This window comes from Neoarius graeffei, chromosome 26 (genome assembly GCF_027579695.1).
Source record: "Neoarius graeffei isolate fNeoGra1 chromosome 26, fNeoGra1.pri, whole genome shotgun sequence".
NCBI classification, from domain to species: Eukaryota; Metazoa; Chordata; class Actinopteri; order Siluriformes; family Ariidae; genus Neoarius; species Neoarius graeffei.
In genome coordinates, this window is record NC_083594.1 from 5,432,770 (window position 1) to 5,442,931 (window position 10,162).

The following is a 10,162-nucleotide window of genomic DNA, read 5'->3' on the forward strand; positions in this document are numbered from 1 at the left end:
TATGAACATAACGAGCTCTCTTCACAGCTCTGTTATCATTCAGGGTGATGGACAGATTAGAGACATTTTACATCCACATCAGGTACAGAAGGCACTGGCAGTCCTGTCAGATGAGCTATAGAGTCTCACAGGGATTGAAAATGCAATACACACACTGGCTTACAGAACATATCTTCTGGGGTTAAGGCTGCAAATTCACATTTTCAGCTGATGATGATGATGATGATGATGATGATGATTACAGGACACTCTGAGAAACTTCAGGGTTTGTTTTGGGTCGGTTTTCCTTCTGAGGGACCGCTTAAGGTTTTTAATGTAAAAGTAGAACCTTTTTTTTTTTTTTTGAAGCTACAAATCCTTATTTGTCCAATGAAAGCTTAAAGTGCATATCACGGGTAAATTCGGGAGCAAGATCAATGTAATTCTCCTATTTTATATTAAACTTTGTTCAAATATCTGTCACATTTTGCATTTTGTGCAATTTTTTCCCTTGCGCAATATCAGAAAAATTCAGTTGAAATCAAGCCATTTGACGCGAATTGGTCCGCCTCTGAAAAAACTTGGCATTTGGATTTCCCGGCAAACATTGATTTTCATGACGTCGCGTGCGGGACGCCTCCATCTGAATCCTACGCCAGCGCTGGTTTGTTTATGAGAAAACGACCTGGTGGTTTTCTGCAAATTTCTTCAACGTTATCGCATAATTATTAAAATGGTTAACAGATGTATCATAGGAGGGTGTAGCAACACCAATCATGATGGGATTAGTACTCTTCGTTTCCCAAAAGACCAGACAATGGGAGAGAAACAGGAGCGCTTTGTGCGAGGCCCCCAGAAAAATTGGCTACATGCTACAGACTACAGCATTATTTGCAGTGCTCACTTCACAAGGCCCGACGACTTTGAGAACTATTTGCAGTGGGATATGGGCTTCGCGAGGCAACTTGATCTGAAAAAAGACGCAGTTCCATCTGTCAGAATGCCCAAAGCAACACCGTCTCCATTTGTGTCAGCGTCACCAAAGGAGCCAGCCGTGTTCGTCTCCCCTGACAGAAGGCGAAGTGCCGCATCCACTGAGGCCCTCGAAGCCGAGGACCAAGCAGAGCCAAGAAAAAGACCAAGAAAATCGGCAATTCACAAGTTGACTGTTTCCAGGGTAAGAAATAATTCTGACATCTCATTATATTCTTCATCCAAAGGTGAAGTAACATTGCGCTCAGGTGACAATTCCATATTTCAATGCAAAATCGCTAGCTGCTAAACTTGGTCTACACAGGCTGTGCACTGAACCCATGCAAGCTCGCACAGCCTGCTGGTGGATCCGCAGGTGACGTCACGAATCTGGCTCCAGACTCCCTTGGGATTTTTCCACATGCATTTTGTTACTTTATTTTTTTCTGCTGTAGACAGATGGCCTTGTGCAAAATTACCCTTCTGGATGAGTGTGTAAAGGGGCATACTTTCATATTAAAAAAAAAACGAAATTGGTCCAGGATATGCACTTTAAGGAACCCTTTTTAAGAGTGTGTGATGATTTTGAGTTTTGATTTCCACTGTTTTACACTGTAGAAAGTCCCTTAGGTGTGGGTGGAGCACAGAGGACAGCAGGACAGAGATTCAGGTGATTATAAGGCTTTATTGCCACACTTTTCAGTCTAACAATAACTACTACAGAGAAACACACACACACACACTCTGTGTTCTCGTCCGGGGAAGAGCGTTTTCTCTGCTCTCCCTCTGTCTCCTTAAATAGGGCGCGGTTACTGGGAAGACACACAAACAGGTTAATTACCGTCAGGTGTAGTGATTCTGCCACTCACCTTCCCTGGCTCCACCCTCCTGTCACAGACCGGCGCTTGACCACGCCCCCGCTGCCACATACCCCCACCGCCCGACTCAGGCCGGGCGGCCGTCCAGCCGGCAGCCGAGTCCCCCCCCCCCCCCTTGGCGGGAGAGGAAATTGAAGGGTTGGAGTGCCAGATACCGACGGCTGATCCGCGCGTTGGCATCTTTCATGCGGTGGAGCCACTGGAGGGGCGCGTGGTCCGAACAGAGGGTGAAAGGGCGCCCCAGCAGGTAGTAACGGAGGGCGAGGACCACCCACTTGATCGCTAGACATTCTTTTTCAATAGTGCTGTAGCGCCCCTCACGCACCGACAGCTTCCTGCTAATGTACAGGATGGGGCGGTCCTCCCCCTCCACCTCCTGGGACAACACCGCCCCCAGCCCTCTGTCTGACGCGTCGGTCTGTAACACAAAAGGGAGAGAAAAATCAGGGGAGTGTAATAGTGGCCCCCCACACAGTGCAGCCTTTACCTCAGAGAAAGCCAGCTGGCACTGATCCGTCCACTGGACCGGATCTGGTGCCCCCTTTTTAGTGAGGTCAGTCAGCAGGCTGGTGACGTCCGAATAATTAGGTATAAACCTACGATAGTAGCCAGCCAGCCCCAGGAACTGTCTCACCCCCTTTTTGGTCTTGGGCCTCGGGCAGGCCGCAATCGCTGCTGTCTTATTAATTTGGGGACGCACCTCCCCATTGCCCAAGTGGAAGCCCAGATACCGTACTTCCACCCGCCCAATCGCACACTTCTTCGGGTTGGCAGTGAGACCCGCCCGCCTCAGCGACCTAAGGACGGCCCTCAGGTGTTGCAAGTGCCGCTGCCAGTCGTTACTATAAACGATTATATCGTCCAGATATGCGGCCGCGTAGGTGGCGTGGGGCCGGAGGACCCTATCCATCAGCCGCTGAAACGTAGCAGGCGCCCCAAACAGCCCAAAAGGAAGTGTGACGAATTGGTGTAAGCCGAACGGAGTGGAAAAGGCCGTTTTTTCCCGGGATAGTGGAGTCAAGGGGATCTGCCAATATCCCTTCGTCAAATCCAGTGTCGAATAAAAGCGAGCCGTGCCTAGTCGATCGAGCAGCTCGTCAATACGAGGCATTGGGTACGCGTCGAATTTAGACACCGCGTTGACTTTTCTATAGTCCACACAAAACCGGACCGACCCGTCGGCCTTGGGGACCAAGACCACCGGGCTGCTCCAGTCACTGTGGGACTCCTCGACGATGCCCATTTCGAGCATGGTCTGAAGTTCTTCCCGAACCACCATTTTTTTGTGTTCGGGTAGCCTGTAAGGGCGGCTACACACTACCACCCCCGGGGGCGTCTCTATGTGGTGCTCTATGAGGTTAGTGCAACCGGGCAGGGGCGAGAACACATCCGAAAACTTGGCCTGCAACTGGGCGACCTCCGTGAGTTGGGTCAGGGAGAGGTGGTCTCCACAGGGGACCGGAGAGGTACGTGATGCCAATGTCCCTTTTTGAACCTCCGGCCCCAGCTCCGCCTTCTCCGGAACTACCGACACCAACGCCACGGGGACCTCCTCGTTCCAGAGTTTAAGCAGATTGAGGTGGTAAATCTGTAGTGCCCCACCCCTGTCCGTTCGCCTCACCTCATATGGCCCTTTTCCACTACCCTTTTTCAGCTCACTTCAGCTCGCTTCAGCTCACTTCAGCCCGACACGGCTCGCGTTTCGACTACCAAAAACCAGCACGACTCAGCTCGTTTCAGCCCTGCTTAGCCCCTAAAACTCGCACCGTTTTGGAATGGGGCTGAAGCGAGCCAAACCGTGCCGAGTGAGGCTGGGGGCATGAGCAGACACTCCCCTGTGCACTGATTGGTGAGGAGGAGTGTCCTCACACGCCCACACACGCCCCGCGAGCGCGCTGGGATCTGTAAACACCGCAAACCCGGAAGGAGAAGAATTACGAATTACGAGAATTATGAAGCCTTATGCGCCTCGCCTCATCTATACGCTCTTGCCAGTATCTGTTGGCGTTGTCGGTGACAACAAGCCACAGCACCAAGACCAGCAACACTAACGACTCCATGTCCTCCATGTTTATTGTTTATTATCCGGGTCGTGAGACTACCGCTTAAAAGATCACTGAATCAGTGACATACAGAGCATCGTGGACGAGTTCGCGGAGCGCAAGGCTCGTCGTATGCCCTTCAAATAATGCGCGCAGTAGGCTATTGATGTTTTATTATGAGCCATGTACAGTATGTCGCCTAATGTTTTTTGTTTCTGAGTTACATGTTCGTTTGAAGGACTTAATGGACAAAATAACATAGTTGCACCCCGTAGTGTTGAAATTGGTAAACACAGTGCATTCAGTGAGGTTTGCACCGCCCTCCTTTTATTTCTGACTCTTCCTGTCACCGTTGCAACCTCTGAGCGCTCATTCGTATGCCCTTCAAATAATGTGCGCAGTATAGGCTATTGATGTTTTATTATGAGCCATGTACAGTATCCTAATGTTTTTTGTTTCTGAGTTACATGTTCGTTTGAAGGACTTGATGTGCTAAATAACATAGTTGCACCCGGTAGTGTTGAAATTGGTAAACACCGCAGTTGCGGACATTTTGTAGCCTAAAATGATGTTATGATAAGCTTTAATAAAGGGCCCGGTCATTTGCCCCGCCCCCGGCCCGGCTCTGACTTGTTCCGCCACTGTCACTGATGTCACTGTTTGCGCTGCTTAACGACATCACCTGACGTCCACCCACTTTCGCTAACTCCACCCAATGTGTCCACCCACTTCCAGCCAGCACGGTTCAGCGCGGTTGTAGTCGAAATGCAACTCCAACAGCCCCGCTCAGCTCGACTCAGCTCGACTCAGCACGGCACGGCTCAGCCGCGTTTGTAGTGGAAAAGCGGCAATAGTCGACGTCCCCGACTCGCCGTGTGACCTCAAAGGGTCCTTGCCACTTGCGATCAATTTGGAGCTCAACGTGGGCAACAGTACGAGTACCTTATCTCCCGGAGTGAACTCTCTAAGGCGCGTACCGTTGTTGTACAGGCGGGCTTGCCGTTCCTGGGCCTGCCGCAAATTCTCCTGAGTTAGGTGGGTGAGAGTGTGGAGTTTTGCGCGCAGGTCCATAACGTATTGGATTTCGTTTTTGCTTTGTGAAGGTCCCTCCTCCCAATTTTCCTGCAGCACGTCTAGGATGCCGTGCGGCTTACGCCCATATAACAATTCGAACGGGGAGAACCCCATGGAGGCTTGGGGGACCTCTCGCACTGAGAACAGCAAGGGCTCGAAACACTTATCCCAATTACGTGCGTCCTCACTTACGAATTTTTTAATAATATTCTTGAGGGTGCGGTTGAACCGTTCTACTAAACCTTCCGTTTGTGGGTGATACACACTGGTGCGGATCGGCTTAATCCCCAATAACCCATACAGTTCGCGCAGTGTCTGTGACATAAATGTAGTGCCTTGATCAGTCAGAATCTCTTTCGGGATTCCAACTCGGGAGATGACGCGGAAGAGTGCCTCCGCAATACTGCGTGCGGAGATATTGCGCAGAGGCACTGCTTCCGGGTATCGCGTTGCACAGTCCACCAGGACTAATATAAAGCGGTACCCTCGTGCTGACCGATCTAATGGCCCTACGAGATCCATCCCAATTCTTTCGAATGGGGTCTCGATTAGAGGTAGAGGGCGCAAAGGCGTTTTTGGAATGGCCACTGGATTTACTAATTGGCATTCGCAGCACGCCGTACACCACCTACGGACATCGCCGCGAATCCCCGGCCAATAGAATCGGGCCATTATTCGGGCTAGTGTCTTATCCTGCCCTAGGTGTCCAGCCATGGGTTTAAAGTGAGCTGCCTGGAATACCAATTCCCAGCGGCTCTTTGGAATTAAAAGCTGCGTGACTCACTCTTTTGTCTGAGTGTCCTGCGTCACTCGGTATAATCTATCCTTCATAATAGAGAAATAGGGGAAGGACGGGGTGGCGTTCGGCTGGAGCGTTTGACCATCGATTACTCTCACTTGGTCAAACGCATGCCGCAGAGTCTCGTCTCACGATTGTTCTAATGGGAAATCCGCGAGGGATTCCCCAACAGAAAGAGGAGGAGCCGGCGGCTCCTCACTCTGTCGCGGAGATGACGTAGACGGCTCTGCAACAGCAGCTCCAGCCAAAGCGACACCGGAACCTCCCCCTGTCAAATGGCAGGACCCACTCTTTACTAGGCGCGTCATTAACCCCCGAAATCCCGGCCAATCAGTCCCCAAAATTAAAGAGTGGGTAAGGCGAGGATTAACCGCCGCCTTCACTATAGATTTTTCCCCTCTGAAAAATATGTGGACTGACACCAAAGGGTAGCTGTGAACATCCCCGTGCACACACAACACCTTCACCCCCTGTGCTCCCCCCAATGCCTCGTCTTGCACCAGGCTTTGGCGGATCCAGGTCTGATTGCAACCAGAATCCACCAACGCCTGATATGTAGCCCCTTGGACACTCACCGGTATGCGATACGCTCCGGCCCGATTGAGGGCGGCCTCTGGCGCGTCGGGGATCCGTACCACCGCGCCCACCTCCATTGCTGTGCACTGTTGTTGCAGGTGGCCCGGCTCCCCGCAGCGCCAGCAACCCGGCCCGGGCTTTCCCTCTGCACCGGTGCTCTGGGGCTCACCCACCTGAGGAGGGGGAGAGACAGACACAGAAGGGAGAAACGGGAGGGCACCACGGGTGCGGCGGGCCGGCTGGGGTGGAGCCGGCCCCCATCTCCGTGGTGGGGGAATGGGGCGAGGACGGGACACAGAAGGGAGGGGAGAAAGAGAGAGAGAAGAGGAGAGAAGAGAGGACATCGTCGGCTGTCCTGCCGCCGGAACAGCCGCCAAATGATCCTCCGCCAGTCCGACTGCCTGATCCAGCGATGCCGGGCGGTGGCACTGGACCCACTCCGTGGTTCCTGCTGGTAAGCGGGCGATGAACTGTTCCAGCACCACCTGATCGACGATTCCCTCAGCGTCGTGATCGTCGGCCCTCAGCCACCGCCAGCAGGCGTCCCGGAGCTGCTGGCCGAACGTGAACGGCCGGCCAACTTCCTCCAATCGCAGCGCGCGGAAGTGCTGGCGCTGTTGTTCTGGTGTGCACCCCACGCGCTGGAGGACAGCCCGGCGGAGGTCCGCGTAGGCCAGCCGGCGGTCGGCGGGGAGCTGTAGCGCGGCCAGCTGCGCCTCTCCCATCGGGAGGGGGAGGAGGCGAGCCGCGCACTGCTCCATTGGCCACCCCGAGGCTTTGGCGACCTGTTCAAACAATGTGAGGAACGCCTCGGGGTCGTCCTGCGGGCCCATCTTGGTGACAGTGAAGGGAGACGGGCCCGCGGCCGGGGCGCTGGTGGACCCCGCCGACGCGAGATGCCGGAACGCCTCGCGATCTTCCTGCTGGGCCAGCACCAGGGCTTCGAAGCGCCGCTCTTGTTCCTTTCGGAGCGTGACGAGTGCCTGGTGCTGGCTTTGCTGAGCCATGGCAAGGGCGTGGACCAGGTCGGCGAACGGTGAGGATTCCATGGGGCTGCTGGGTTGGTGCTCCACCTTTATCCTGGATTTCGGCACCACTGTAGAAAGTCCCTTAGGTGTGGGTGGAGCACAGAGGACGGCAGGACAGAGATTCAGGTGATTATAAGGCTTTTTTGCTACACTTTTCAGTCTAACAATAACTACTGCAGAGAAACACACACACACACACTCTGTGTTCTCGTCCGGGGAAGAGCGTTTTCTCTGCTCTCCCTCTGTCTCCTTAAATAGGGCGCGGTTACTGGGAAGACACACAAACAGGTTAATTACCGTCAGGTGTAGTGATTCTGCCACTCACCTTCCCTGGCTCCGCCCTCCTGTCACAGACCGGCGCTTAACCACGCCCCCGCTGCCACATACACCTGTTACCGCCACCATCAGAGAGAGAAAGAGAGATTTTTTTAAAATAAAAACTAAAATAAAATAAATGAGAGAAATCTCATCTCATTATCTGTAGCCGCTTTATCCTGTTCTACAGGGTCGCAGGCAAGCTGGAGCCTATCCCAGCTGACTACGGGCGAAAGGCGGGGTACACCCTGGACAAGTCGCCAGGTCATCACAGGGCTGACACATAGACACAGACAACCATTCACACTCACATTCACACCTACGCTCAATTTAGAGTCACCAGTTAACCTAACCTGCATGTCTTTGGACTGTGGGGGAAACCGGAGCACCCGGAGGAAACCCACGCGGACACGGGGAGAACATGCAAACTCCGCACAGAAAGGCCCTCGCCGGCCACGGGGCTCGAACCCGGACCTTCTTGCTGTGAGGCGACAGCACTAACCACTACACCACCGTGCCGCCATGAGAGAAATCAGAGTGGAAAAAAATATGTACATAATAATAATAATACACGATTTGAAAAAAAAAAACAGAAAAAATACTTGGAAAATCACATCATTTCCATTTGTCCACTCTTGAAAACTGCACACTATTCACTATATTTATGAATGCTACAATTATTTAAATATGTCTAAAGACATTATTGAAAAAATATCAAAATATCATAACACAAAAAAAAAATCGTTATATGAAAATGAAAATGTTAATACACTTCGTCATTTGTAGGGAAACAGGGCAAAATGGTTGTTGAATATACATTACTGTGCAAAAGTCTTGGCACCTTTTTTTTTAGTACAAACATTGTTCTAGATTTTTTTATTTTTATTTTATGACTTCTACATTATCGAGTCAGTGCAAAACTGATGTAAATTTCCAAACGTTAGTTTTTATCCGGCACAAAAATTAAATGTTACAGGAAAATGTTTGCATGTCAAAAAAGAAACCAGCATATTACTTCAGAGACATTTTTCAGAAGTTAAAAAAAGAAGAGGTTTTGCTGCAAAATGAAGAAGCCAGTGTGACAAAGTGTCCAGAAGAACTGTGGCTGGTTCTGCAAAATGCTCAGTAAAACCTACAGCTCATTTCCTTATAAAACTGCACTCAGAGGACTAAATCAATTCACATTCACTGGATATGAGCAATTGTACACACTGATTGGCTACTCTACTACTAGGCTATCAGCTCATAGAGTAGAGTGAGTAGAGAAAAACAAAATGGCAGAGTGTGTTGCTGAATCAACCGAGGACGAAATCAAAACTCTACTCGAAAACGAAACCCCAAAAATTGCAAAAATAAAAAAGCAATAAAACATGGCATAGAAGTGTTTGATGGTGCAAACGTATATTTTTTATTTTTCAAGAATTATTATTATTGGGTGTCACGGTGGTGTAGTGGTTAGCACTGTCGCCTCACAGCAAGAAGGTCCGGGTTCGAGCCCCGTGGCCGGCGAGGGCCTTTCTGTGCGGAGTTTGCATGTTCTCCCCGTGTCCGCGTGGGTTTCCTCCGGGTGCTCCGGTTTCCCCCACAGTCCAAAGACATGCAGGTTAGGTTAACTGGTGACTCTAAATTGACCGTAGGTGTGAATGTGAGTGTGAATGGTTGTCTGTGTCTATGTGTCAGATGACCTGGCGACTTGTCCAGGGTGTACCCCGCCTTTCGCTCGTAGTCAGCTGGGATAGGCTCCAGCTTGCCTGCGACCCTGTAGAACAGGATAAAGCGGCTACAGATAATGAGATGAGATTATTATTATTATTATGGGTGGCACAGTGGTGTAGTGGTTATCGCTGTCGCCTCACAGAAAGAAGGTCCTGTGTTCTATCCCAACAGCCAGCGAGGGCCTTTCTGTGTGGAGTTTGCATGCTGTCCGTGTGGGTTTCCTCCAGTTTCTCCACAGTCCAAAGACATGCAGGTTAGGCTAACTGGTGACTCTAAATTGACCGTCGGTGTGAATGTGAGTGTGAATGGTTGTTTGTCTCTGTGTCAGCCCTGCGATGACCTGGAGACTTGTCCAGCTCGCCTGCGACCCTGTAGGACAGGATAAGCGGCTACAGATAATGGATGGATGGATTATTATTATTATCGCATTTTTCACAAATTGCTCCTGTCATTTCGCCGATTTGTTTACATTCTAAGTGGAAATGATTTTGTCGGACGTTTTGTAGAAAGTTTCTATTTATTGAATTTGAAAAATAAAAAATAAAAATGCTGTTTCTCAAAATCTAGTGAACGTGGATAGAATAAAACAGTTATTCCACTCAACCTCGTCGTACATGGATTATAGCCGCTATCAGCTCGTGTACGACTTGATTTCGTGGAATAACTGTTAAATGTAGACCAAACAATGTCTGTCCTTCTGTGATGTTGTATCCACTGAAGTTTGTACAGAATAAGCACTACAGCGTCGGATGCCATTTTGGATGCTCTGTCTGGCCCAACATA